Source organism: Rhinopithecus bieti, unplaced genomic scaffold, assembly GCF_001698545.2.
Source record: "Rhinopithecus bieti isolate Rb0 unplaced genomic scaffold, ASM169854v2 scaffold_5130, whole genome shotgun sequence".
Classification (NCBI taxonomy): domain Eukaryota; kingdom Metazoa; phylum Chordata; class Mammalia; order Primates; family Cercopithecidae; genus Rhinopithecus; species Rhinopithecus bieti.
In genome coordinates, this window is record NW_016804792.1 from 1,075,574 (window position 1) to 1,099,883 (window position 24,310).

General features: G+C 38.9%; 1 long non-coding RNA gene across 1 annotated transcript in view; it reads right to left on the minus strand.

Annotated features, from left to right (window-relative positions):
• Positions 1 to 1,355: 1,355 nt before the first annotated feature.
• The window catches only part of LOC108528569 (uncharacterized), a 52,682-nt gene continuing 29,727 nt past the window's right edge, over positions 1,356 to 24,310 (minus strand). Inside the window, exon 3 of the long non-coding RNA XR_001885199.1 lies at positions 1,356 to 2,049. This is a non-coding gene — a long non-coding RNA (uncharacterized LOC108528569). The remainder of the gene's footprint in view (positions 2,050 to 24,310) is intronic.

The following is a 24,310-nucleotide window of genomic DNA, read 5'->3' on the forward strand; positions in this document are numbered from 1 at the left end:
AAAAAAAAAAAAAAAAAAAAGGATGTTTTCTTTTTCATAGTTTTAGTGTATTCAGTATTTGTCATTAGGGTACCTAGATCTAGAAAATAATTGGGCCTTTTATTCCCACTACCCCTTCCTCAAGTTGTACACGTAGAGAAAGTTGAAAGTAAATTCAAGTTGTTTGTTTAAACATCAGGGTAGCCAGGCACAGTACCATGCCACTGTATCATAAAGTAAATTATTTCTATCTGTTGAGTTTCACCTTCCCAGTTTTTATGGCTATTGTCACTATTATTGTAACATTCCTGGTTTGTTTGAATGCAACAGTAGTTCAAGCTGAGACAATTTTTATATACCAGATCTCTGACTGTTTCCCATCTCCCCTGATTCCTCCTCCCCCACTAAGCACACCCCAGCTTCAGTTGCCATGGCCAGACTTTAAAAACATTTCAGACTTAAAAGGTTAAGATCTAAGGGCTGCTGATTTTATCTGGGCTTTTAACTAACACAGGCAGGTGGATTAGAGATATGTGTACAATCCCCACTCTAGACACTTGGGTAAATATGCACATGTGCTAGGGCAGCCGAGGAAGCAATCTGATGTTATTGTCTATTAATTCCAAAGTGGAGATTAAAGAAATCAGTAGTGTAAATATCAAAAAGGATTTCCACTTACATATAAGAACATTACTGAAGCAGACTGGTTGCTCCAAATTATATGAAGGCTTTTTTTTTTTTTTTTTTTTTTTTTTTTTTTTTAAAAGAAGGTAGAGTTTTTTTTTTCTTTTTAATTTGCATATTTTTTTGTCTCTCTTTGTCTGCATGGAGGGTGCTAACCCAAGTAGGAATTCTGTGCACGTGGTAGTAATTTGTGCTGCTTAGAGTTTCCATGTAGTTTTACCACAATAACAGATATCTTTGCCAGAGTTGTAATGTAGAGTTAAATTTTACTTTTTGGCCTCTCTTTATGTAACATTTCCTAGAAATGTCAAAATAGGGGTGAGGGAAGCTGCGCATGAAGTTCAGAGCATTTCTAACTTTAGACAGTTTAAAATCCCCATATAGTTCAGCAGACTTTTCCTCTAAGTTTCAGAATCCAAGCTGAAGTTAAGCCACCCTTGTGCCACCACAAATGAATACCATCTGATGGCTGGAGAAGTTAAAAATCCAGCGATTTTCCACCCTGCTGCAAGTGAGCTGAAATAGACGTTCCAAAGCTGTGCTTCAGGGGGGGAAATGTCAATTAAAATGCAGGTGCCTCAACTTCTACAAAAGTCATCAAGAATCACCATTAGCTTTTATTATACTATACATCCACTTAAAACACACACATGGCCTCACAGGGCTTTTTAATCAGCCCAGCAGTACAGGGAACCATGTTGGAAAAGTTACAGAATTTTTAGGAATTGTGATAAGAGGTAAGTTTTCCACCCTGTCTTGCAACACATCAATCAGAGATCTCAGTCCATCTTTAGAGGATGTACCTGTGCACTGGGAATCAATTCTAAATGGAACCCATAACTACTCCATAACTCTTTTCTGAGTGATTATGCCCAAAAGAAAAAAAAAAAAAACAACAGCTATACAGCATCTTCAAAAATGCTGTGAGCTACAATGCAGAACATTACTATATGATATCCAACCAACCAGCCAACTCTAACCAGGCACCAGGTCAATCCAGTGGAAACTATGCATTAAACTTATTTTTGGCATGAGGAGACAGAGCAAAGGTCAGTGGCCATTCAAAGGGGCACCAAGTGCCTGACTCATATTCGTCTAATGCAATCTAATGCACAGGCATCAGGAAGAAGGAAGGGAGGGAAGCAGTTGTCCTCCAGAAGAGGCAAGAGTTTTGCGGAAGTCTTCCCCTGTCAAAAATATGACATTGTCTTTTCTTCCTCTTGGAGTTCAATGTGGATAAACATGGTCACTGGTTCTCATGTGAATCAAAACGTCATTCCTTTTTGCCCTAAGACTAGCTGATCATTTCTTCACATCTCGGCAGAAATAACTTTCGCACGATGAGCATGTGCTTCTCTGCGGAATAGCCAGCTGGGATGAACTGCACTGGAAAAAAAAAGAAAGTTTTGATTAGGAATTGGCGGGGGAGAAGAAATATATATTTGAGGCAACAATATTTCAGGAAAGAAGAGGCTTGGGAAAGGTGGAATAAGAGGTGCTTTGCCTACCTCACATGGTTGAGGAGGCAGGAAAGGGGCAACAGGAGCAGAGAAACAAGTGGATAAAAGGAAGCTAGAACACAGAACTAACCAACTACAGTGTTTGAAGCAAATATAAAAACCCAACCCACATATTGATAATTTAATTGCAAGTATTCACATGCAGGTAGCACATAGTCAAAATTTCAATCCATCACTGGACTGCATCAGAAGTTGACAGATTTTCAACCCTGGCATGCAAGTACACTCATCTCGGATTCTGTTGGCCTAGGGGATGAGGAGGCTGCATGAAACTAGGCTGAGAGCTGGTTCTGGGAAAGAGGGAGGGGCAGGTGGAATCTTGGAAAGATTCCTCTGGAAATGAGGCCATCTTGTGTCATCTTTGGCAAACTTATGAGGAATGTGGCAAGTCAGTGTTGAATTTTGGGGAAACTCCTAAGAATAAAGCTCCCAGTTCTACCATTTTTACCTGGAAAGTGAAGGAATCCTAGTCTCACCTTTATAGAATTGACAAAAAAAAAATAATAAAAAAAAATTTAATTTGGGTTTCATATTACACCCTAACATAAGTCTTTAAATTAAAGCAGAAAATAAATGTAGGGATTTGGCTTTCAAAGCAAAAGTTTCAAAATTATTTTAAAAAGTAAAATACATTAGTTGGCTCCCTGATACATATGGCTTTTTACAGAAAGCTGTCAAAAGGAAGCCCAATTGAAGTACTCTTACATTTTAACACTCAACTATAAGGTGCTTGCAAAATCTGGAATACAACAATGTAATTCCAACAACTGTGACATATCTCTTGGTAATTTCCCTGATCTTCAGACACTGGAAGAAACATCAAAGAATGAAAATACCAGTGTAGGACTCTCAGGATGTTTTTCTGGGTAAGTGTCTATGAAGGTGGGAGGACAAAAAAAAAGGGCAAAATCAGTCTTCGTGACAAATGATTAATAGTTCAAAGTCTTGATGGCTTTTCTATGAAGAACAGACCTAGGAGGAACAGTATGGAATAAAACAGATCACCTCAATTAGCTTGTCCACACCCTCTTTGGTGTTCTGAAGGAGTACATTCTCAAGGTGAAAAAGCACTTTAGGCCCCAGGCTCTCACTGCACCCATGAACATTTAGGTGTCCCTGGTTTTCAGAATCAGAGCACCTGGATTCTGTTTTGTAATTGCATCTCTTTCTTGGCAGCAAGCAAAGGCCATATTATAAAAAGAAAGGTGGCTGGGTGCTGTGGCTCATGCCTGTAATCCCAGCACTTTGGGAGGCCGAGGCAAGTGAATTGCCTGAGCTCAGGAGTTCAAGACAAGCCTGGGCAATACGGTGAAACCCCGTCTCTACTAAAATACAAAAAATTAGCCGGCGTGGGCCTGTAGTCCCAGCTATTTGTGAGAATTGCTTGAACCCAGGAGGCAGAGGTTGCAGTGAGCCGAGATTGCACCACTGTACTCCAGCCTGGGTGACAAAGCAAGACTCCATCAAAAAAAAAATAAATAAATAAAAGAAAGGAAAGAAAGAAAAGAAAGAAAAGACAGAAAAGGAAAGAAGGAAGGAAGGAAGGAAAGAAGGAAGGAAGGAAGGAAGGAAGGTACAGGAAGGAAGGAAGGAAGGAAGGAAGGAAGGAAAAGAAAGAAAGGCATATGTGGATACATGGGCCATGCCATGGGATGGAGCCAAAAGATCACCCCTTTCTAGTCATCTAACCCTGGGATGAGTCATTTAACCTTTCTCAGCCTCAGTTCTCACATCTGTATAATGGAAACAATATCTTGTTCTGGAATGAAGTTCACATAGGAAATAGGTTGAAACCTCTGAGGCATTTCCCACATGGAAGGAGCTGTTATTATTCCAGGTTTTCTTCTCTGTTCTGTTGAGTTCCCATGTGTCCACAACTAAACAAAAAACCTAGACATATGTTTTGTCTATCACCAAGGCATACTTGTGGATCCAATTTCATTGTCTTCCATGTTGAATTCCTACCCTGGTCTACTTTTCAGTTGTAACTTTTATGACAAACCACTTTTTTGAAATTCAGAGAACTAAAAGAAGACAACTTAAAGGAATAAATAAGTACATGGACTAGCACAAATCTCAAAAAGCAAAACAAAACCTTACCAGCTTTCTGTCACTAGTCAACCTCTCTGAAACCCATCTCAAACTCGGTGAAAAGATAGAGCATTCTTGAAAAGCTGGAGTCAAACCCAAATTGCACACCCTTATATGCAAAAACCAAATCCAATTCAGGATGCAAGTCAGCTTTAAATTCAAATAAATAGATGGATAAGGAAGCTATTCGAAAAACAAGGGACTTCAAAAAAACAAATAAACAACAACAAAAAATCTTCCCGGTGCACCTGCTGGAGATGCTGTGTGTCAGGCTCTCCATTTCAACCCTAACCTATATTTGATATGGTGTTGTTGCAGCTGTGGGACCAGGGTGGTTTATTTAAGTGGCTCCAAATGCCTGTCAGTGTGGCAACCAGCTGAATACATAAAACAGGCTCTCCAAACTCTTTATGGCCCAGGGTCAGAGTAAATGGAATAATAAAATCCAAATGCTTTTGTCTCATTTTCCATCACCCGGCCCTTCCGCATAAATCTGCAGCTTCACAGTGACCTTCGCGTTCAGTGCGGGATGAGGCCGCGGGTCGGAGATACATTTGGTCTGCATCTTGGGTCTTTAAAAGCTTTTTCCAATTAATTTTAACTGGCTTCCATAAGGATCAAGTACAGTTTCCTCCCCTCCCTCCTCCCCTCACTCCCACCTTTTTAACCAGCCAAGTGACAGAATGCTCTAGGGTAATACAACAGGTATCAACCCCATTATGCTCCGGATGGCCAAGACAAAACATGATTCCAAGCCCCAGAGCATCTGAAAGAAGAAACATACTCTTCTTTCCAATCCATGGAGACAGACTTGGGTTTTATTTGGTGGCCTCACCTCTAGCTGCTGCACATCTGTGCAAAGTGGGGAAAATATTGTAAAGTCCTTCTGACAACACTCCTAGTACAAACTCTGGAAATCAGGGTATGCATGTCTTTGGAGTCAGCTGAAGAAACCTCCTGTCTTATTATTTCTCTGGGCATTTGGAGGCACAGAAATAGAAAATTTGATCTGCCTGATGGACTTGTCATTTGAGTGCTTCAGAAGACTAAGAGAGGAGGAGAATGAAGGTGCATGGGATGAATGACAAGGATCAGAGAAGGATGCAAGAGGAAGGTCCTGGAAAACTATGACCTGGGGCTTTTTTCTGGCACCGACCTTTGCTACCCCCTAAGCTAAAGGAGGAAACAAATAGCACCAGAATGATGTAATAGGGGGCACGTTTATTTTCATTCAGCACAGAAACATGTTTACTTATCATGCCATTTTTTGGGGGGGTGGGGGCTAGATATGGTGAGGGAAAGAGACTTAACTAAGACACAATTCCAGATTCCCATGTTCCCAATCTAGGTCACAGAGCTTGCCTAGAAAACAAACATGCCTAAGTTTGAAAAGTATTGTAATGAAAGGGGATGCTTTCAATAAGAACGTTGAATCTTTTGCTCCCATCAGTAACTTGGGTTCTATAATCACTCCCAAGCCCATCACATAGACATTTTCCACTTCCATTTCATCTCTATTTGTACTCTTTTCTTTCCTATTTCCAAAATTGTATTTTCCTTTCCTGTAGTTCTCTCTGTCTTTTCACTCTTTGTATCCCCAGAAACTATACTGAATTCATAAAGAAAGAAAACCTCTACATTAAATGTGAAAATGTATTTATCTAAAATTTGATTGCGTTTCATAAACTTATAGAATGTTCTAGCAGAAAGCAGCCCTGGATTTTGTTTGGTTGTGGCCTCCTTTATTTTGCAGGAATAAAGGCAACCTGAGGAAACTGAGGTTCTGAGGAAGGAATCCATGGTCAAAATACATAAAGCCAGTTAGGGAAGGTCTGGGGGAGCATATTCCACAACCAACCGCCATGCATTCAGCTTTTTTTATTAAGTACCTTCTGAAATGAGTTCTGTTAACTATTGGCTTTTCTGTTTAAGAATTTTGCCGGTGCACTGAACCTGGGTCATCACATTTCATCAATTCTCATTCCACATTGTACTAACCTGGAACTGGTTAAACTTATAAAACATATACATGAAGCTGATATTCCCATTGCTGCAATGGCTAACAAACTAAATAAAAAAGAAAATTTGGCTCAATCCTAGGACAAATAGTCCCCAACCTAAAGTCAACATCATCCACATCATCTAAGTCAGGCCTATGCAAGAACCAAGATTGGTGGAATTGAAGCTATAAAGTACGTATGCCAGAGAAAATATTTCAACATAAATTTTTTAAAGTTGATTAAAAGGCTTAATCCTAGGTAAATTAGCCCTTAAATTGTTTAGTAAGGATGTATTTGAAAGGAATATGAATGGTTGCACTGAAATCAAAGAAGGAGGCATGACACACAATGGAAAGTGATAAACTCCAAAAAGTATGCAGTCCGTCTTGCTACTTTCTAGGGAATTCATCCACAAAATAATAAAATAATGGGATCCTGTGAGAATTGAACATCATATCTACCCTCTGAATCTTCACCATTCAGGTTTAGCATGGGCAATTCATTAGAAAGGCCCTTAAAAGTTTTTAAAAGGTGTCATCCGATTTCTTTTGTTTTTGTTACCCTTTGATTATTATTATTATTATTATTTTACTTTTTTAACAGCTCATTTTGTGGGGAAGTCTTTATTATATAATCCAAAACACACCTCTGAAGGACTTCAAGGCTAACTATGTGGTATCGTGAAAAGGCACGAGTTTTCAATCAAAATACCTCAAGGTCCAAAATCCACCTGAGAAACTCAGAACAGATCAACTTAAACTCTATGATTCTCAGTTTCTTTATCTGTAAAATGTGGGCAATAAAACAGATCTTACAAGCGTATCATAAAGATTAAGTGAGAGCAAAAATTAGGTGAGATAGTTAAAAGTTAAATGAGATAGCATAAGTGGTGGATACACAGTAGCAAATACAGACCCCTCCCCCACCCTCCCGCCCACATACACACACACATTCTCCTAACTTGTGGTTCTACTCTTGACCTTGGAATGTTGCTGTGTTATTTCCCATCCGACACCCAACTAAATATTGGAAGGCATGGGCTTTTCGGCCAGGTTCCATAGCCCCAGTTGCGATGACCCTATCTCACACCCCTCAACACTTCAGTTATTCTCTGGGTATCCTCTATTTTCTTATATCCTTCTCAAAGATGCATACATAATTTTTAAGCTGTGGGTTAACGAACATGGAGAAAGTAGATATTCTGTTTTTTGAGAACCTCCCATTAATTCAGCATAAGACACATCAAAAGCCTGGTAGTTATTAAGGAAGAGCAGGGTCTGTTTGTAACATGGAGTGTCAAAAAGAGAGCCAGGATAGTGCCCTGGCTTGACCAGAGTTGATTGTCCACTGTCCACATTACACAACTGTAAGCACAAGTCCTGCCATTCCTGAATTGGAAACAATTATACTCTTTTGATCCTTACTTGCTTGCTCTTGTGTATAATATCATTTGGTTTAAAATGACTAGGTCTAGCCTCCAAATTCCTTTTGTAAATAAAACAGGATTTTTCAGAAGAACTTTCAAGAAAGGAAGTGAGAGAAATCTATAACAGCTTAGCCAAGTTTCTCCTAAATTAAACATCAATTTTGGAAATCAAGAACCAAGTGTTTTGTCCAAAACTTGAATTATAATTTGAAAAATATTAAAAAACAGAATACTAGTTTTTCAGCTTAGAAATAATAAACCCGGCCGGGCGTGGTAGCTCATGCCTGTAATCCCAGCACTTTGGGAGGCTGAGGCGGGCGGATCACAAGGTCAGGAGATCAAGACCATCCTGGCTAACATGGTGAAACCTTGTCTCCACTAAAAATACAAAAAATTAGCCAGGTGTGGTGGCGGGCGCCTGTAGTCCCAGCTACTTGGGAGGCTGAGGCAGGAGAATGGCATGAACCCGGGAGGCGGAGCTTGCAGAGAGCCGAGATTGCACCACTGCATTCCAGCCTGGGCGACAGAACGAGACTCCATCTCAAAAAAAAAAAAGAAAAGAAAAAAAGAAATAATAAACCCATCTTCATGAATAGCGATAATTGTGCAGTATGTCCATTGATCAAGGCAGAGAGTCTATAAAAGCAAAAGCCCCTTTTGGGATATAACTCTCAACTTGTTCACTGAATGCTTATATTTCAATTCATTGGCATGAGCATTCACAAAATCAAAACTTTGAGAAGAAATTCACTTCCTTTGAGAGATTCCATGACCCAATATGAAAGCAAAATAAAAACATAATCTAAATCAAGCTCAAAATTATTTATGGTAGCCATGTTGTATTAGTCTGTTTTCACTCCACTGATAGAGACATACCCGGGACATGGTAATTTATAAAGAAAAAAAGAGATTTAATGCACTCGTAGTTCCATGTTGCTGGGGAGACCTCAATCATGGCAGAGGTGAAAGACATGTCTTACATGGTGGTCGGCAAGAGAAAATGAGAGCCAAGTGAAAGAAGAACACCCCTTTTAAAACCACCAAATCTCATGAGCCTTATTCACTACCACCAGAATAGTATGGGGAAAACCACATCCATGATTCAATTAACTCTCACCAGGTCCCTGCCACAACATGTGGGAATTATGGGAGCTACAATTCAAGATGAGACTTGGGTGTGACACAGTCAAACCATATCACATGTCTAGCTTCCTGTGTCTCCAGATTTGGAACTACCATATATTATGCAAATAGCTTAAGAATATCCTTCAGACCTCTTGTGTCCACTTTGAATCTGAACTGGAACAGAAGCTTTTTAATGGCAAGAAGTTTCTTGATCAAATTTCATCCGTCAGTTGCACTGCTAATGCTGATGGCAGTGAGTTTTACTATCATGGTCTCTGGTCTTCCCTCTGTAATTTTCCAATCTGGTCAAGATGCTTCTACTGTAAGCACCAGTGCGCCTTCCAATATGATCACACAGGTAATATCAGCGCTTGCTGATTTTTCTTGTACACCAGACTGAAAGCTCTGGAGAAATTGAGGCCATGGCTGATTTGTTATTGCCTCTTTAGAATCTAAAACACAGCAAGTGTCCAGTAAATGTTGAATAAATTGTTTTTACAAAAAAAGCTAACAAATGTTCTTGAGAACTCAGAGCTAAGAGGAAAAACAGAAAGCCTATCTATTTCTCATTCTTGGAATGTATGCTCTGAAAGTTAAATGCTTTCTTTGTGCACCTAGCGGTGCAGGTCATAACAGAGGGGCTCAATAACTATCCAACTAAGCTTTGGGGATTGAAAAAAAAGAAGTATAGGTGAAATGAAGTGCACAGAGGCAGGGTGAGAGGAATGCTATGTAACACCTTGCTGAAGAACAGTTGACAGCTGGGATATAATGTCAGAGAGAAGATCAAGCCAACATGTGGTTATCAGACTGTAGGTGGATCCATTTCAATAAAAGCATTTGCAGTCAGGGCCCAAAGATACAGGCTTGGAAATTAAAGCTGGGAAAACATAAACAAAAAAACCCATGAAGCTAGGAGGGTAAGAGTTCTGGAAGGGTTTTGGATGCAGGCAGACATGATTCCAACCCAACTGAATCACTTTAGCACATCAAGTGTGATCTTATGCTTAACAGCTCTCATTCTCCTTAAAAAACAAAAAAAATCTATGAACTGGTAACAGTAACATGTATCCTATGAGGCTTTTATAAGAAGGAATGGGATAGGCAGATAATGAACTTGACAGGATGAAAGGTTTTAGTATTATTACTGTTTTGAAGAAAAGCATGGATAAAATATGCACAACAGTAGGACACGGGCAATAGAAACTGCACAACAAAGCCAGACACAATGCCATCTGCAGTCACAGAAGACAATTGAAAATGTGCTTGTGAGAACCAAGGCCTTTCATCAAGTCCTCATATGATGGTACTTGGTTCTCAGGTCTAGAAAGTACTATTGGCCTGGGCATGGTACCTCATGCCTATAATCCCAACACATAGAGAGGTCGAATCAGGAAAATCACTTAAAGCCAGACCATTGAGACCAGTCTGGGCAACAAAGCAAGACCCTGCCTCTACCAAAAAATAAGAAAAGAAAAAAGAAAGTACTGTTGAATCTTGAGAAACTCATCAAATAAAACCAAAATGGACTATTTTCACTAATATTTGAATTGTGAATATTTGAATAATAAAATATCTGAATCATAATATTCATTGGGCCTATGTTAACACTGATTTTGAGATACACTATTATTTTACATAATACAAAGAAAAAAGACACTATTTTTAAATACCTATGAAATGCTGCCAATTAAATTATATATGCCATTAGTAAGATACATATTTTTGAGAGATATAAAATGTTTAAAAAGTGCAGTGGGCCAGGCATGGTGGCTCACGCCTATAATCCCAGCACTTTGGGAGGGCAAGGCGGGTGGATCACGAGGTCAGGAGTTCAAAACCAGCCTGGCCAAGATGGTGAAACCCCGTCTCTACTAAAAATACAAAAATTAGTCTGGCATGGTGGTGCATGCCTGTAATCTCAGCTACTCAGGAGGCTGAGGCAGAGAATTGTTTGAACCCGGTAGATGGAGGTTGCAGTGAGCCAAGATGGTGCCACTGCACTCCAGCCTGGGTGACAGAGCAGGACTATGTCTCAAAAAAAAAAAAAATATGTAATGATGTATAGAATTAAGGAATGAGGAGGTATAAAGGAAAACATGAACCATTTCATGAATAGAATAGTTTCAAGGTCAGCTATGATTGTGTGTGTGTGTGCATATGTGTGTGTGTGTGCATGTTTCTAAGCGTTTTCAGTCAGCAACTCCCCAGCAGTATCCGAGCTCGTTGGTAATCATCACTTTTCTTCACAGTGACCATACAAATAACGAAGTTTTTTTAAAGTTTCTCCACTTCCCTTCCAAAAGCAAAAATTCTGTTTTGTTTTTTTTTTTGTTGTTGTTGTTGTTTTTGAGACAGAGTTTCACTCTGTCACCCAGGCTGGAGTGCAGTGGAGAGATCTTGGCTTACTGCAAGCTCCACCTCCCAGGTTCAAGCGATTCTCCTGCCTCAGCCTCCCAAGTAGCTGGGACTACAGGCACCCGCCACCATGCCTGGCTAATTATTTGTATTTTTAGTAGAGATGTGGTTTCACCACATTAGCTAGGATGGTCTCTATCTCCTGACCTCATGATCCACCTGCCTAGGCCTCCCAAAGTGCTGGGAGTACAGGCATGAGCCACCGCGCCCGGCCCCACAAAAGCAAAAATTCTTGTGATGCCCAGTGAGCTAGAAGAGCCTTAGTATACTTCTAGAGTTACGGGTGGAACACAATCTTGACACCCTAATTCTGAGGTTACCTTTAGAGTTGTGGCTTTTATACTAATGCTAACAGGTTTAGAGAAATGAAACATAAAATTCCTTCTAAGTGGATTACTCGGAGAAGAGGTGATAGGGTGGGACACTGGTATTACTTGGAACATTTGCAATAAAGTTCAAAGTTTAGGTTCCAACACGTAATTTTAAGTGTGCAGCAGCAAAATTTAGACAGAAAATATAATTTGCAAAGTGGTCATTTTCTCCCACGCCTGGGTCTGTGTGTGTATGTGCACGTACATGGGTGTGTGTTTATACGTTTGCGGTTACTCCTTCACGCCATCGGCAGTCACAGAAGTTCTTATATTTCAGACTAACATGATAGAGATTTGGCAATGCCCTGAAGTTGCATGGTGTCCACAGATGTCAAAGCTTTTGCCAACTTTTACCTTTTTATTTTTTGATTGATACATCCAAGATAAAGAAAAAATATCTGTCAGCAAATGACTGGTTATGGACAGCAGTTCCATTTTGCTGGTTATTGATTAGTTATATTTTCTTTGATTTAGGGGAATTTTGAATAAAAATAGAGTTTTCATTCCTAGAGATAAGGCCCCAGTGTGAAGTGAAAACATGTGATATGTTATTGCATGCTTGTTTTGTCTTAGAATGACCTGTTTGATCTATGAAGGCTTCTATGAATGTTAATATCTCATGTAAGATAAATTACATTGAACACATTTTATGTCAAACATTATATATCAATGATCTCAGATAAGTTCTCCAAATAAACCTGTAGTGTAGGTATTACTAAACCCATTTGTAGAAGAGAAAACTTAAAAGACAGAGAAGTTGGATAAACTCAGAGAATTCACAATTAGGCTGTAGCGAAGCAGGGCTTCCACTCCACAGTGGTTTTTAAACCTGTCCTCTTTCCATCATTAAGCCTCAATGCTCCCAATAATGCACTGAACTATAAAGGTAGATACTCATTTCTCTCTTCAGCATAGGCCCCCAAACTTCATTTTCTGAACAGACCTTGAAAAGTTAACCATATGAGTGGGCTAACCCTAAAGAGAAATAATTGGTTTGCCTCTGCCTTCATTCAAGCAATATACATTCTTCAGAAACGGCACACCAATATGGCACAAAGGTGAAGAGCTCAGTTCCCCACCACAGCTTGATCTGAAACCCTCACTGACACTATTCCTCACTCAGCCAAGATCAGCCTATACCACACAAAAGACCTGTTGGAGACTGCATATTCCATCAATTTCACAAGAAGACTAAAAAGAGTTTAACTGAATTAAAATGCTTGTGATAATTTTTTGTGCATTTTGCATAGCTGTTGCTTAACAAAATAACAGATTGGCATATTTTTACTGGAAAGTGGTAGCTTTTAATTCCAATTTCTTTTATTAGTGTGGCCCAACATTATTGTGAAAAACCAACCAGACTGTAGAAGCATGATATAAAGAGAAAACAAGGACAAATCAAGTTATCAGAGGGCTAGGATGTATTCTGACAATATGGTCCAATAATTGCACTCCTTGGTATTTACTCAAATGAACTGAAAACGCATAGCCACACAAAAACCTGCACAAGGATTTTTCATAGCAGGTTATTCATAATTGCTGAAACTTGGAAGCCATTGAGATGTCCTTCAGTAGGTGAAGAGGTCAAAAAACTGTGGTACAGCCAGACAATAAAATGTTATTTATCACTAAAAAGAAAAGAGCTCTTAAGCCATGAGAAGACGTGGAGGAAGCTTAAATGCATATTACTAAGTGAAAGAAGCAAATGTGAAAAGGCTACATACAATATACTTTCAACTATGCGACATTCTAAGAAAGACAAAACTATGCAGGCAGTAAAAAGATCGGTGGTTTGTCAGAGGTTAGGCAAGAGGGAGGGATGACTAGGTGGAGCACAGAGGACTTTTGGGTTGCTGAAACTATTCTGTATGACACTGCAATGCTGGATACATATCATTATACGTTTGTACAAACCCATAGAATGTACAACACCAAAAGTGAACCCTAATGTCAACTATAGACTTTGAGTGATAATGTGTCAATGTAGGCTCATCACCTGTAACAAATGTACCACTCTGATGAGGGATGTTGATAGTGATGGAGGCTGTTTATGGTGGGGGTAGCAAATATATGGAAACTCTCTGTATTTCCTGTTCTATTTTGTTGTGAACTTAAAACTCTGTATAAAAATAAAATTCAGGCTGGGCACAGTGACTCACAGGCATTCAAGACTATCCTGGGCAACATAGTGAGACCCTCATCTCTACTAAAATTTTTTAAATTAGCCAGGTGTGGTGGCATGCACCTGTAGTCCCAACTACTCTGGAGGCTGAGACAGGAGGATCACCTGAGCCCAGGAGGCCATAGCTGCAGTGAGCTGTGATCATGCCACTGTGCTCCAGCTTGGGTGACAGAATGAAGACCTTGTCTCAAGAAAAAAAAAAAATGTAAAAAAATTTTCTAAAGAAAGAGAAATTTTAAAAAAGAAACAAATGTACAAACATTTTACAAATAAGTTCTATTCATTACAACAATTTAATTCAAGACTTTTCTTCCTTATTTTAATAATTAGTCTATGGCATTAAAAGTGAAGAAACTTTTAAATGCAAAAGGAGACAACTTCAGTGACAGGAAAATCTCCCCTTGCCTGATGGCCACTCTGCTTCTTCGCATTGTTCCTGAGCACAGAATGGCTTGGAAGCCCCTCAACATGGTCCCCCAAGTCAGAGTTTATGCTGCCAATCTGTCACGCAAACCAGCTGTCATGCTTTCTGTCACTGTGTCAGAAGTCAGTGAGGGGGAGGCTTTCCAGAAGCCGCCTCTGGAGAATCTGGCTGCCTGGATCAAGAGCGCTGGCCATTTAACATTACAGCAGGGAGCCAAACATCTGGCCAGAGCCCCAGTAGAGGAAGGGGAATATAAGATGAGGGAGATGAAGGGAGAACAGAGACGGGTCCATGAGGATGGGAGAAGATGGGGAGAAAAGGAGAATTTTTTTCTGAGATTTGGAGTTTTACTTACTACCAGTAGTCAAAAGTACTGCATCTTAAACTTCAGCACTCAGGAAGAAAATCTGCTCACCACCCACAGCAAATGAAGGGAGATTTGGGGATCCCGGGACACAGGCAAGCAGCAATGAATAGCTCTAAAGAGCCTATGTACGCAGGGTTTGATTGAGAGCCTTTTTTCTCCATCAAATTCAAGTTTTATTAGCCAGCCTCCAGATGCTTCTCCTTAAGACAGATTAATATCAAGTTCGTCGTTCCACTTGAAATTGAAGAATAGGAATGGCGGTGTGAGAGCCAAACACATGTGAAGTGTTCAAGAGTCCCAGTAGGAAATCTCCTCTGCAAATAATTTATGAGTGAGCTCTGTTCTTTTTTGCATCAGTCACCTTTCACGTGCCAGATCAGATAGGAGAGGCCAGGAGACTGTCCGCCTCCCCAAAGTTGTAAACACGAGTTTATTGTCTAGAGACAGCCCTATGATGGCTACAAAAAGTGGTCTGTTCTAGTGGTGCTGTGCTGTTCTTGAGAAGACTCTACTTCTCTGAGGAGGAATATCAATGAGCCAGGCTCAAACATATGAGCAGAAATAGGGGAGAGGTTTCTATGAAAGCACCCTAAATAGGGAGTGAACGACTTCCAAATAATGGCACATGGCTATGAAATGGACACCAACCTCGTGTGAGAACAGGTGGTAGGTATCCAGGAAAATCCTAAAAGGACACTCTTGTCCTCAATTATCAGGAGAAGGTGGTTCTGGCCGCCTGCAGTGGCTCACGCCTGTAATCCTAGCACTTTGGGAGGCCGAGATGGGTGGATCACCTGAGGTCAGGAATTCGAGACCAGCCTGGCCAATACGGTGAAACCCCATCTTTACTAAAAGTACAAAAAGTTAGCCCAGTGTGGTGGTGCATGCCTGTAGTCCCAGCTACTTGGGAGACTGAGGTGGGAGAGTCGCTTGAACCCAGGAGGCGGAGGTTGCAGTGAGCCGAGATTGTGCCACTGTACTCCAGCCTGGGCAAGACAGAGAGAGACTCTGCCCCACCCCACCCCACTCCCAGAAAAAAAAAAAAATTAAAAGGTGGTTCTGGGGCTTCCAACATTGGGGCAAATGAAATGACTATAAATGACTGCCATTTCGACTGCAGTTGCCTCCCAAAATGATAGAATGTAGACATATCTACGAAACTTCACAGAAGACCAAAGAGTGCAGGCACCACTCCTGAGCCAAGCTATCTAGATAGGAGTTCACAATTTCTGTGTTTAAGGGCATCAGAATACCAGCCTTATCCTTAAGTCCTTTGAACACAACACAGAGGACTCAGGGCCTCCCTTGGTGGCATTTCTCCTGTGTAGAATAAATCTCCATGGCAAAAGTTCTTAGAAACTTAGACCTTGGGACAAACGCCCTGATAGAAATGGGAGGCGCTGAGACAATTAGTACAGTGTGAATCTGTCTTTGCAGCCCTCCCAGGTCTCTGTTCTGCACAGAACTTGGAGCATTACCAGAAAAATGTTGGTGATGAAGTGGGGCATTTTCCATTTGGAGAGGTGAGTTTTATTATTATTACAGGCTTTTGTCAATATTACAGAAACTGGGGGGAGAAAAAGAAAAGGGACTAATCACAAATGCTATTTACCAAGCCACATTAGTCAAAATACTGCATTTTAAAGCCCCTTAAGTTGTTATACATCATCATATAAGTCATCGCCAAGTATTAATACAAATTCTTGAGAGTTATGTTGACATGGAATTTGTCAGCCGAAGTGCTGGAAAATTTACCTCTGCTCATATATCTGTAGTCATATCCTCCAAAGAAATTAACATATAATAATGCTAATATTTCAAGGTAATGTTTTCCCATGAGGATGCCATATTTTATCTGTTAATATCATCTGTGTAAAAACTATTCAATTACAGTATCAAGCTGTATATGATTAATACTGATATCAGCATGCTAATAGTGACTTTGCAAGGCAAGAAAGCCTTACAGTCAACTCCACGGTGAACCTGGGAAAAGAAATGAATTCATTTCTGCTAAGTGAGTAAAATGGGAGTGAATTGGGACTCACATCAAAAAATGAAATTAATAGACCCACTGAGAGTCAGCCATCTTTACAGAGTTCCAAAACACTGGAAATCTTAGTCTTAAAGGTAGGACTAAAGATAGGGACTTTACGAAGACTCGGGGGCGAGAGGCCAAAAGGTGGAGATGCTAAGTGGGTAGAAGTCCTAGAAAAGTGCATGCAGATGAGTAGGCTGCAAGTATTCAAAAGTGCATGATATTCAGAAAAAAAAATGTGTATTTTTGATGATCCAGTGTCTGGTTTCTTTGCTGTCTATTTCTTTCAATTTTGTCATCCTTCTCTTATATCAGCCACCTTCATCCCCTCTTTTAAGTTGTACCATTTGCCTTGAGCCTTTGATTTCCCTTGTGCCTCCAGGCTTTCTCTCCTAACTCAAAATTGATCCTGAAATCTCATCTCTTCAGAAGGGCTTCCTGACTACTTTAATATCTAACAGAGATACTGATTCCCACAAACACTCAGGGTTTTTTTTTTTTTTTTTTTTCAAGTTATCACATTCACTTATACGTTTGTTTGACTGTAACTTAAATTCCCCAGAAAAGTATATGTATATAAGTAGACATCCATGGAAACAGCACCCAGAGCTAAACCAATGGAGAATATTTCTCACTATGAGAACCAGGAGACTCTACTTTGCCTTATGGCTAGTGATGATACCATTAACAGTAACCAGTCATCTTCTTGCACATCCATGGCACTGTCTTGAAACAAATTAAGCTTGAGAATGTGGCCTCCATAGTGCTTGTTTAGAACAAAAGGTTATGAACTAGTAGCTTGCTTCTAGTAAGTCAGACATGATAAGAGGAGTCAGAATATGAAAAAACAACTCTGATTAATATGAAGATGCTATAATCTCTGAGACCCAAAGCTATAATCTCAAATAATTTCTAGGTCCAGGTATTCATTGACTCAGCATACTTATTTATGTATGAATAAATTTATTATTTTTCAGTGGAAAAATAATAAGTCAGTGGAGGACTGTGTGTTAAATATTTAGTTGTAACTCCTTTTTTTGCCATATTGTGAGATTATCTGAAAAAAAGTGTAAATCTGGATGTGTATGTATAATCTACCAATTAAATATTGGTGCTTTGGTATGCCTTAGACAGCCCATATCTAGTGGCTGGATCTGGTCTACAGTGTGCAATTGTAAAAGTTTGCACTTTACTCCCTGTTTCTCCCCATCAGTCTAAGTGTTGAGAAGCTTAGGTAAATTTGGTGGACAGTATATAAAGCAGTTTAGGCTGAAATAATATCTGCCTATTTCATCTATATCAAGGTTTCCCAAAGTGTGTTCTAGAAGCACTGTTTACACCAGCACCAAACAGATGTTGTTGTTGACAAAAATAAATAAATAAAATTTAAAAAAATCTTTTAAAAGTTCTATTGACAAATAGATCTTGAAAATCATGGTTAAAACAACAATAAAGGGACAAAAGATACAGAGTAATACAGTGAGAAGTCCAGCAAATCCTCTCCCTAAAAAGCAACAATAAAAGTAACAAAACTGACAAAAGATAATCATTTCAGTACTTCAGAAATATATCCAACAAATTAAGAAGTGTTTATTAAAGAAAGAATGCAAAACTCAGGTAAAAGCACTGTTTTTTTTGTAGTTGTTGTCCTTTTTAGTTTCAGGCTGCTGGAATTCCCATCCACTTCCACTCCATAGGCTCTGAATTCTACCAGGGTGGGGCAGGCCATGAAAGCCAGTGGCTTCACTGACAAAGACTAACTTGAAGGGAAGATAGGAAAATCCCACTCATAGATATTTTACTGTCAAACAAAGGGAGAACGCCTGTGTTGCAGGTACCCTGAGGTATCATTCTGGTTGGGGCAAGCAATAAAGGAAAGGAAATAAAGAAAAATAAAGAGTGTAATTAGATTGTTTACAACTCAATGAATAAATGTTTGAGGGAATAGATAATCCATTCTCCATGATGTGCTTATTTCACATTTCATGCCTGCATCAAAACATCTCAGGTACCCCATAAATATGTACATCTACTGTGCCCACAAAAATTAAAAATAAGAAAAAAGAAATTTACCAGGAAGATCTGGGGAACACAACAGGCATTGTGGGCTGTGATAAATACCCACATAACCCCGAGAGTCTGGAAATCTACACACATGTTCAAGGATGCACACAGTCTCAAGAAATACCAGGGAGGGCCTTATTTAGCACCACATCTTTAGCTGAATGGGAAGTCTTGTGCATGCATAGACAAGACATGGGAAATAAAAGTCATGGAAATTTTTAAGTTGTTTGAACTTGAGTGAATTTTCTAAACCCATACACAGGTCCATCAGCATAGGGTAGAAGCCCTACTGGCTTAAGTGTTTGAGAACAGTCCATAACCAATCACTGGCTGACCACTGAGGTCTGCTGATTCAGGTCAACCTCCAGAAAACCAGGATTAAAAATGAAAACAAAAGGTTTTCTGTCAGTTTGTGTTTTAACAGAAACTGAGCAGAGACATCAGCAGCCACACACTATGAGGAAAATGGAACACACAGAATTACAAGTGGCAAATCACTAAACAAATGAACAAGTAGCAACAAGAACCCTGAGGTAGCCAGAATCCAGAGTTGGTAAAGTATATTAAACAATAAGTCAAATTTTATATAAAAAATGTATAAGACATCCAAAGAAACATTAAACTCTGACTCATATATGGGGAAAAGCAGTCGATAGAAACTGTCTCCGAGGAGGCCCAGATGTTAACTTTAGCACACAATGACTTTGAAGTAGTTATTAAAAATACATTACATTCAGTCAGGCACAGTGTCTCATGCCTGTAATCCCAACAATTTGGGAGGCTGAGGTGGGAGGATTGCTTGAGCCCAGGAGTTCAAGACTAATCTAGGCAATATGGGAAGACCTCGTCTCTACTAAAAGTAAAAAAAAAAAGAAAACAAAAAAATAGCTAGGTGTGGTGCACCTGTAGTCCCAGCTGCTCAGGGGGCTAAGAAGAAAGAATCACTTGAGCCCAGGAGTTTGAGGCTTCAGTGAGCTCTGATTGCACTGCTTCACTGTAGCCTAGGCAATGGAGCAATAGAGCAAGACTTTCTCTCTCTCTCTCCATATATATATATATATTTGGTGTGTGTGTGTTCACATCACTGAAGAGAATCATGCTTAAGGAATTATAGGAAAGTGTGACAACAATGACTTATCAAAGAGAAAATATCAATAAGAAGATAAAAAATAGATAATCAAATGGAAATTCTGGAGTTGAAAAATCAATAACTGAAATGAAAAATTTACTGAAATAGTTCAATAGACAAGTCTGCAAAATAATAGAATCAGCAAAATCAAGGATGGATCAGTAGAAATAATCTAATCCAAAGAACGAAAAAATGAAGAAAATGAACAAAGCCTCAGAGACTTGTGGGACACCATCAAGCATATCAACATATATTTAATAGAAGTCCCAGAATAAAAAAATAGTGAGAAAGCAGCAGAAAAAAATGTAATTATGGTAAAATGTAATTATGTTAAAAACTTCCCAAATTTGGTAAATAGGCAGAGCACAGAGGATTTTTAGGTTAGTGAAACTATTCTATATGATAATATAGTGGTGGATATATGTCTTATACATTTGTCAACAACCATAGAATGTGTAATCTCAAGAGTGAAACATACTGTAAACTATGAACTTTGGGTAATAATGATGTGTCAATGTAGGTTTGACTGTAACAAATGCACACCTATAGAGTGGTCTGTTTATAGTGGGTGAGGCTATGTATGGGTGGAGGTGGTGGGGTGTGTAGTAACACTACAATTTCTGTTTAACTGTGATGTGAGCCAAAAGTTCGTCTAAAAAATAAGGTCTACTTAAAAAAAAACTTTCAAATGTGATGAATAACATTAATGTATCCATCCAAAAAGCTCAACAAACTCCAAGCAAAATACATACAAAGAGATCCACACCTAGACATGTCATAGTCAAACTGTTTACAGATGAAAATCTTAAAAGCAGAAAAGGAAAACTGACTTATCACATATAAGACACTTACAGAAAACAAATAGCAAAATGACAGAAATAAATTCAACCATGTCAACAATTACATTAAGTGTAAATGGGTAAAACATTCCAATAACAACTCACAGATTGTCAGACTCGATTAGCAGCAAGATCAAATTCAACGCTGTCTAAAGAGACACATTTTATATTCAAAAACCTATAAAGGTTAAAAGTTAAATGATGAAAATATGGGTCATGCAAATAGTAACTGTAAGACAGCAGAAATGTCAATACCAGAAAAAATAAAATATCAGACAAAATACACTTTTAGACAAAAATATGACTTTAGTTAAAAAAAAAAAGGAGATGTTTAAATGATCAGTTGTGCAGTTGTGGTCAATTCATTAGCAATAGCCAAGTATGGTAATGCAAGCCTTTAGTCCCAGCTACCCAGTAGGCTGAGGCAAGAGCTCAGGAGTTTTAGGCTGCAATGAGCTGTGACTATCCCACAGCACTCCCTAGACAACAGAATGAGAAGCCACCTTAGAAAAAATCAAGAAGATACAAAAATTACAATCATTATGTTATGTATTATATTCTAAACATTCTGTTTTATATGTAATAAGAGTCTCAAAATATATGAGGCAAAACCTGATATAACTGAAAGGAGATTTCAGCAATAATAAATTGTTGGAGACTTCATTGCTATATTCTCAATAGTTGATAAAACAACTAGTCCAAAAAACCAACAAGATATACAAGACTTGAACATTATCAACTAACTTTACCTAATTGATATCTATAGAACACCACACCCAATGATAACAGAATAAACATTCTGCTAAAATAAACATTTTAAGTACAATCTTGGAACATTCACCAAGGTAGACCACATGCTAGGCATAAAAATAAGCACAAAACAAGTCTCAATAATTTTAAATGGATTGAAATCACACAAAATAAATTATCTGACCACAATGAAATGCAAATAAAAGTCAACAACAAAAAGAAATTTGAGTTATCCCAAAGTACTTGAAAATAAAACACATATTTTAAATAATGGGTCAAAGAAAGAAAAACACAATGGAAATTACAAAATACTTTGAATGAAAATAAAAATACAATATATTAAAATACATGAAATGCAGCTAAAGCTAAATGAGTTCTTAGAGAGAAAGTAATAGTTTTAAATACTAATAGCAGGAAAAAAGAATGGCCACGAATCAATACTTAAGCTAATATTGTAACTAGAAAAAGACTATCACACTAGTCTCAAAACCAGCAGAAGGAAAAAAAAAATAGAAATTAAATTAGAAATCAATTAAACAGTGAACAAAACAAAAGGAAAATGGAATGTTGATTATTTTAAAAGATCAACAAAATTGACAAATTTTTACTAGAATACAAGAAAAAAGAGAAAAGCAAATTACCAAAACTCAAGAATAAAGAAAAAGACATCACTACCTAGCCTAAAAGACTCAAAAGAGCATACTATTACGTTATTAAACCTTCATTCTAACAAATTAGAAACACATGAAATGAACAAATCTCTAGACAGTCACGAATTCTCAAAATTATTTTCAGGAGAGGTAGAAAATCTGAATAGATCTTTAAATTAGTAATTTAAAATTCATTACCCAAAATCTTAGGTACAGAGGACTTTTGCCGGTGAAGTCTATCAAATACTTGAAGAAATAATACCAATCCTTCTAAATGGACATTTCTCTACAGATAATAATAAATGGATGGCTAGTAGGCACAAATTAAAATCACTATTTGATGCTACTGAGGCAGAAGGCAGAACTCAACTCTGGAGGTAGTGTTTGGACTCTGGACCAGATTGAGGACTAGCTAAAACGGGGAAGAGGTGATAGCATCTCTCCATAAGAGGTGCCCACCAATGTGCCATGTCAGTTTACCATTGCCGTGGCAATGTCTGCAAGTCACCACCCCGTTCTGTGTCAACTACCCAACATCTCAAACGTTACCACCCTTTCTTAAAAAATCTGCATAATCTGCCCCTTAATTTGCATACAATTAAAATTAGGTGTAAATATGGCAGAACTGTCTCTGAGTTCCTACTCTTAACACGCTGCCTATGGAGTAGTCCTGCTCTGCAGGAGCAGTCACAGAGCTGTGACACTGCCACCTTAGTGTGCCACCCTGTGTTCCTCCCGAACTAGCACACTCTTGAATTCATTCCTGAGCCACGCCAAGAACCTTCCTGAGCTAAGCCTCAATTTGGGGCTCACCTGTCCTGCATCACCACCACAGCCATTAGGACAGCTATAACCAGAACACAAGCAAAAATAAGTACTGGGAATGTGTGAAGAAACCAGAAGTCTCACTCATTTCTGGCAGACATGTAAAATGGTAGCACCACTTAGGAAAACAATTTATGTTTAAACATTTAAACATATTTACCATATAATCTATGAATATTACATAGTTTCTACATATCTACTCAGTAGAAATGCCCACACAAAAACTTGTAAACAAATTTCCTTGGAAATTTTTTTTTTTGTTTAAATGGAGATTTGCTCTTGTTACCCAGGCTGGAGTGAAATGGCACGATCTTGGCTCACTGCAACCTCCACCTCACAGGTTCAAGTGATTCTCCTGCCTCAGCCTCCTGAGTAGCTGGGATTACAGGCACCCACCACCACACCCAGCTAATTTTTTTGTATTTTTAGTAGAGATGGGGTTTCATCATGTTGGCCAGGCTAATCTCGAACTCCTGACCTCAGGTGATCCATCCCCCTTGGCCTCCCAAAGTGCTGGAATTACAGGTGTGAGCCACTGCGCCCGGTCAACATTATTCTTTTATTTTTTTTTAATCTTTTTTTTTTTTTTGAGACAGACTCTCGCTCTGTTGCCCAGGCTGGAGTGCAGTGGCGTGATCTCAGCTCACTGCAACTTCTGCCTCCTGGGTTCAAGCAATTTTCCTGCCGCAGCCTCCCAAGAAGCTGGGACTACAGGCACGTGCCACCATACCTGTCTAATTTTTTATATTTTTAGTAGAGACGGGGTTTCACCGTGTTAGCCAGGCTGGTCTCCATCTCCTGACCCCGTGATCTACCCGCCTCAGCCTCTCAAAGTGCTGGGATTACAGGCATGAGCCATCACGCCTGGCCCTACATTATTCTTAATAACCCCAAAGTGGAAACAATCTCCATGCCCATCAATTGATGGAAGGATAAAGACAATGTCAATACAATTGAATATTCGGCAATAAAAGGAACTACTGATACATGACACAACATGGATAAATCTCAAAACCATTATGTTAAGTGAGAGAAGCCAAACACAAAAACATTACATGTTATATGTTCCACTTATATTGAATGTCCAGAAAAGGCAAGTCTATAGAAACAGGAAGTAAATTATTGGTTGTTTGCCTGTGTGGGTAGAAACAAGGATCAAGTAACTGCAAATGGGCATGAGTGATCATTTGAAAGTGATAGAAATGTTCTAAACATGGATTGTGATGACTGCTGTACAACTTTATAAATTTACTAAGAATCATCAAATTGTTCCCTTAAAATTTGTGCATGGTATATTATATAAATTATCCTGCCATAAAGCTGCTTTAAAAGCAGCAGTAAAAAGATTAAATTTGCTTGCTACTTTACTTTGCAGGGTAAATAAGCAATGAGCATTGTAAATCTCAGAGATACAGATTACAGGCCATTTAC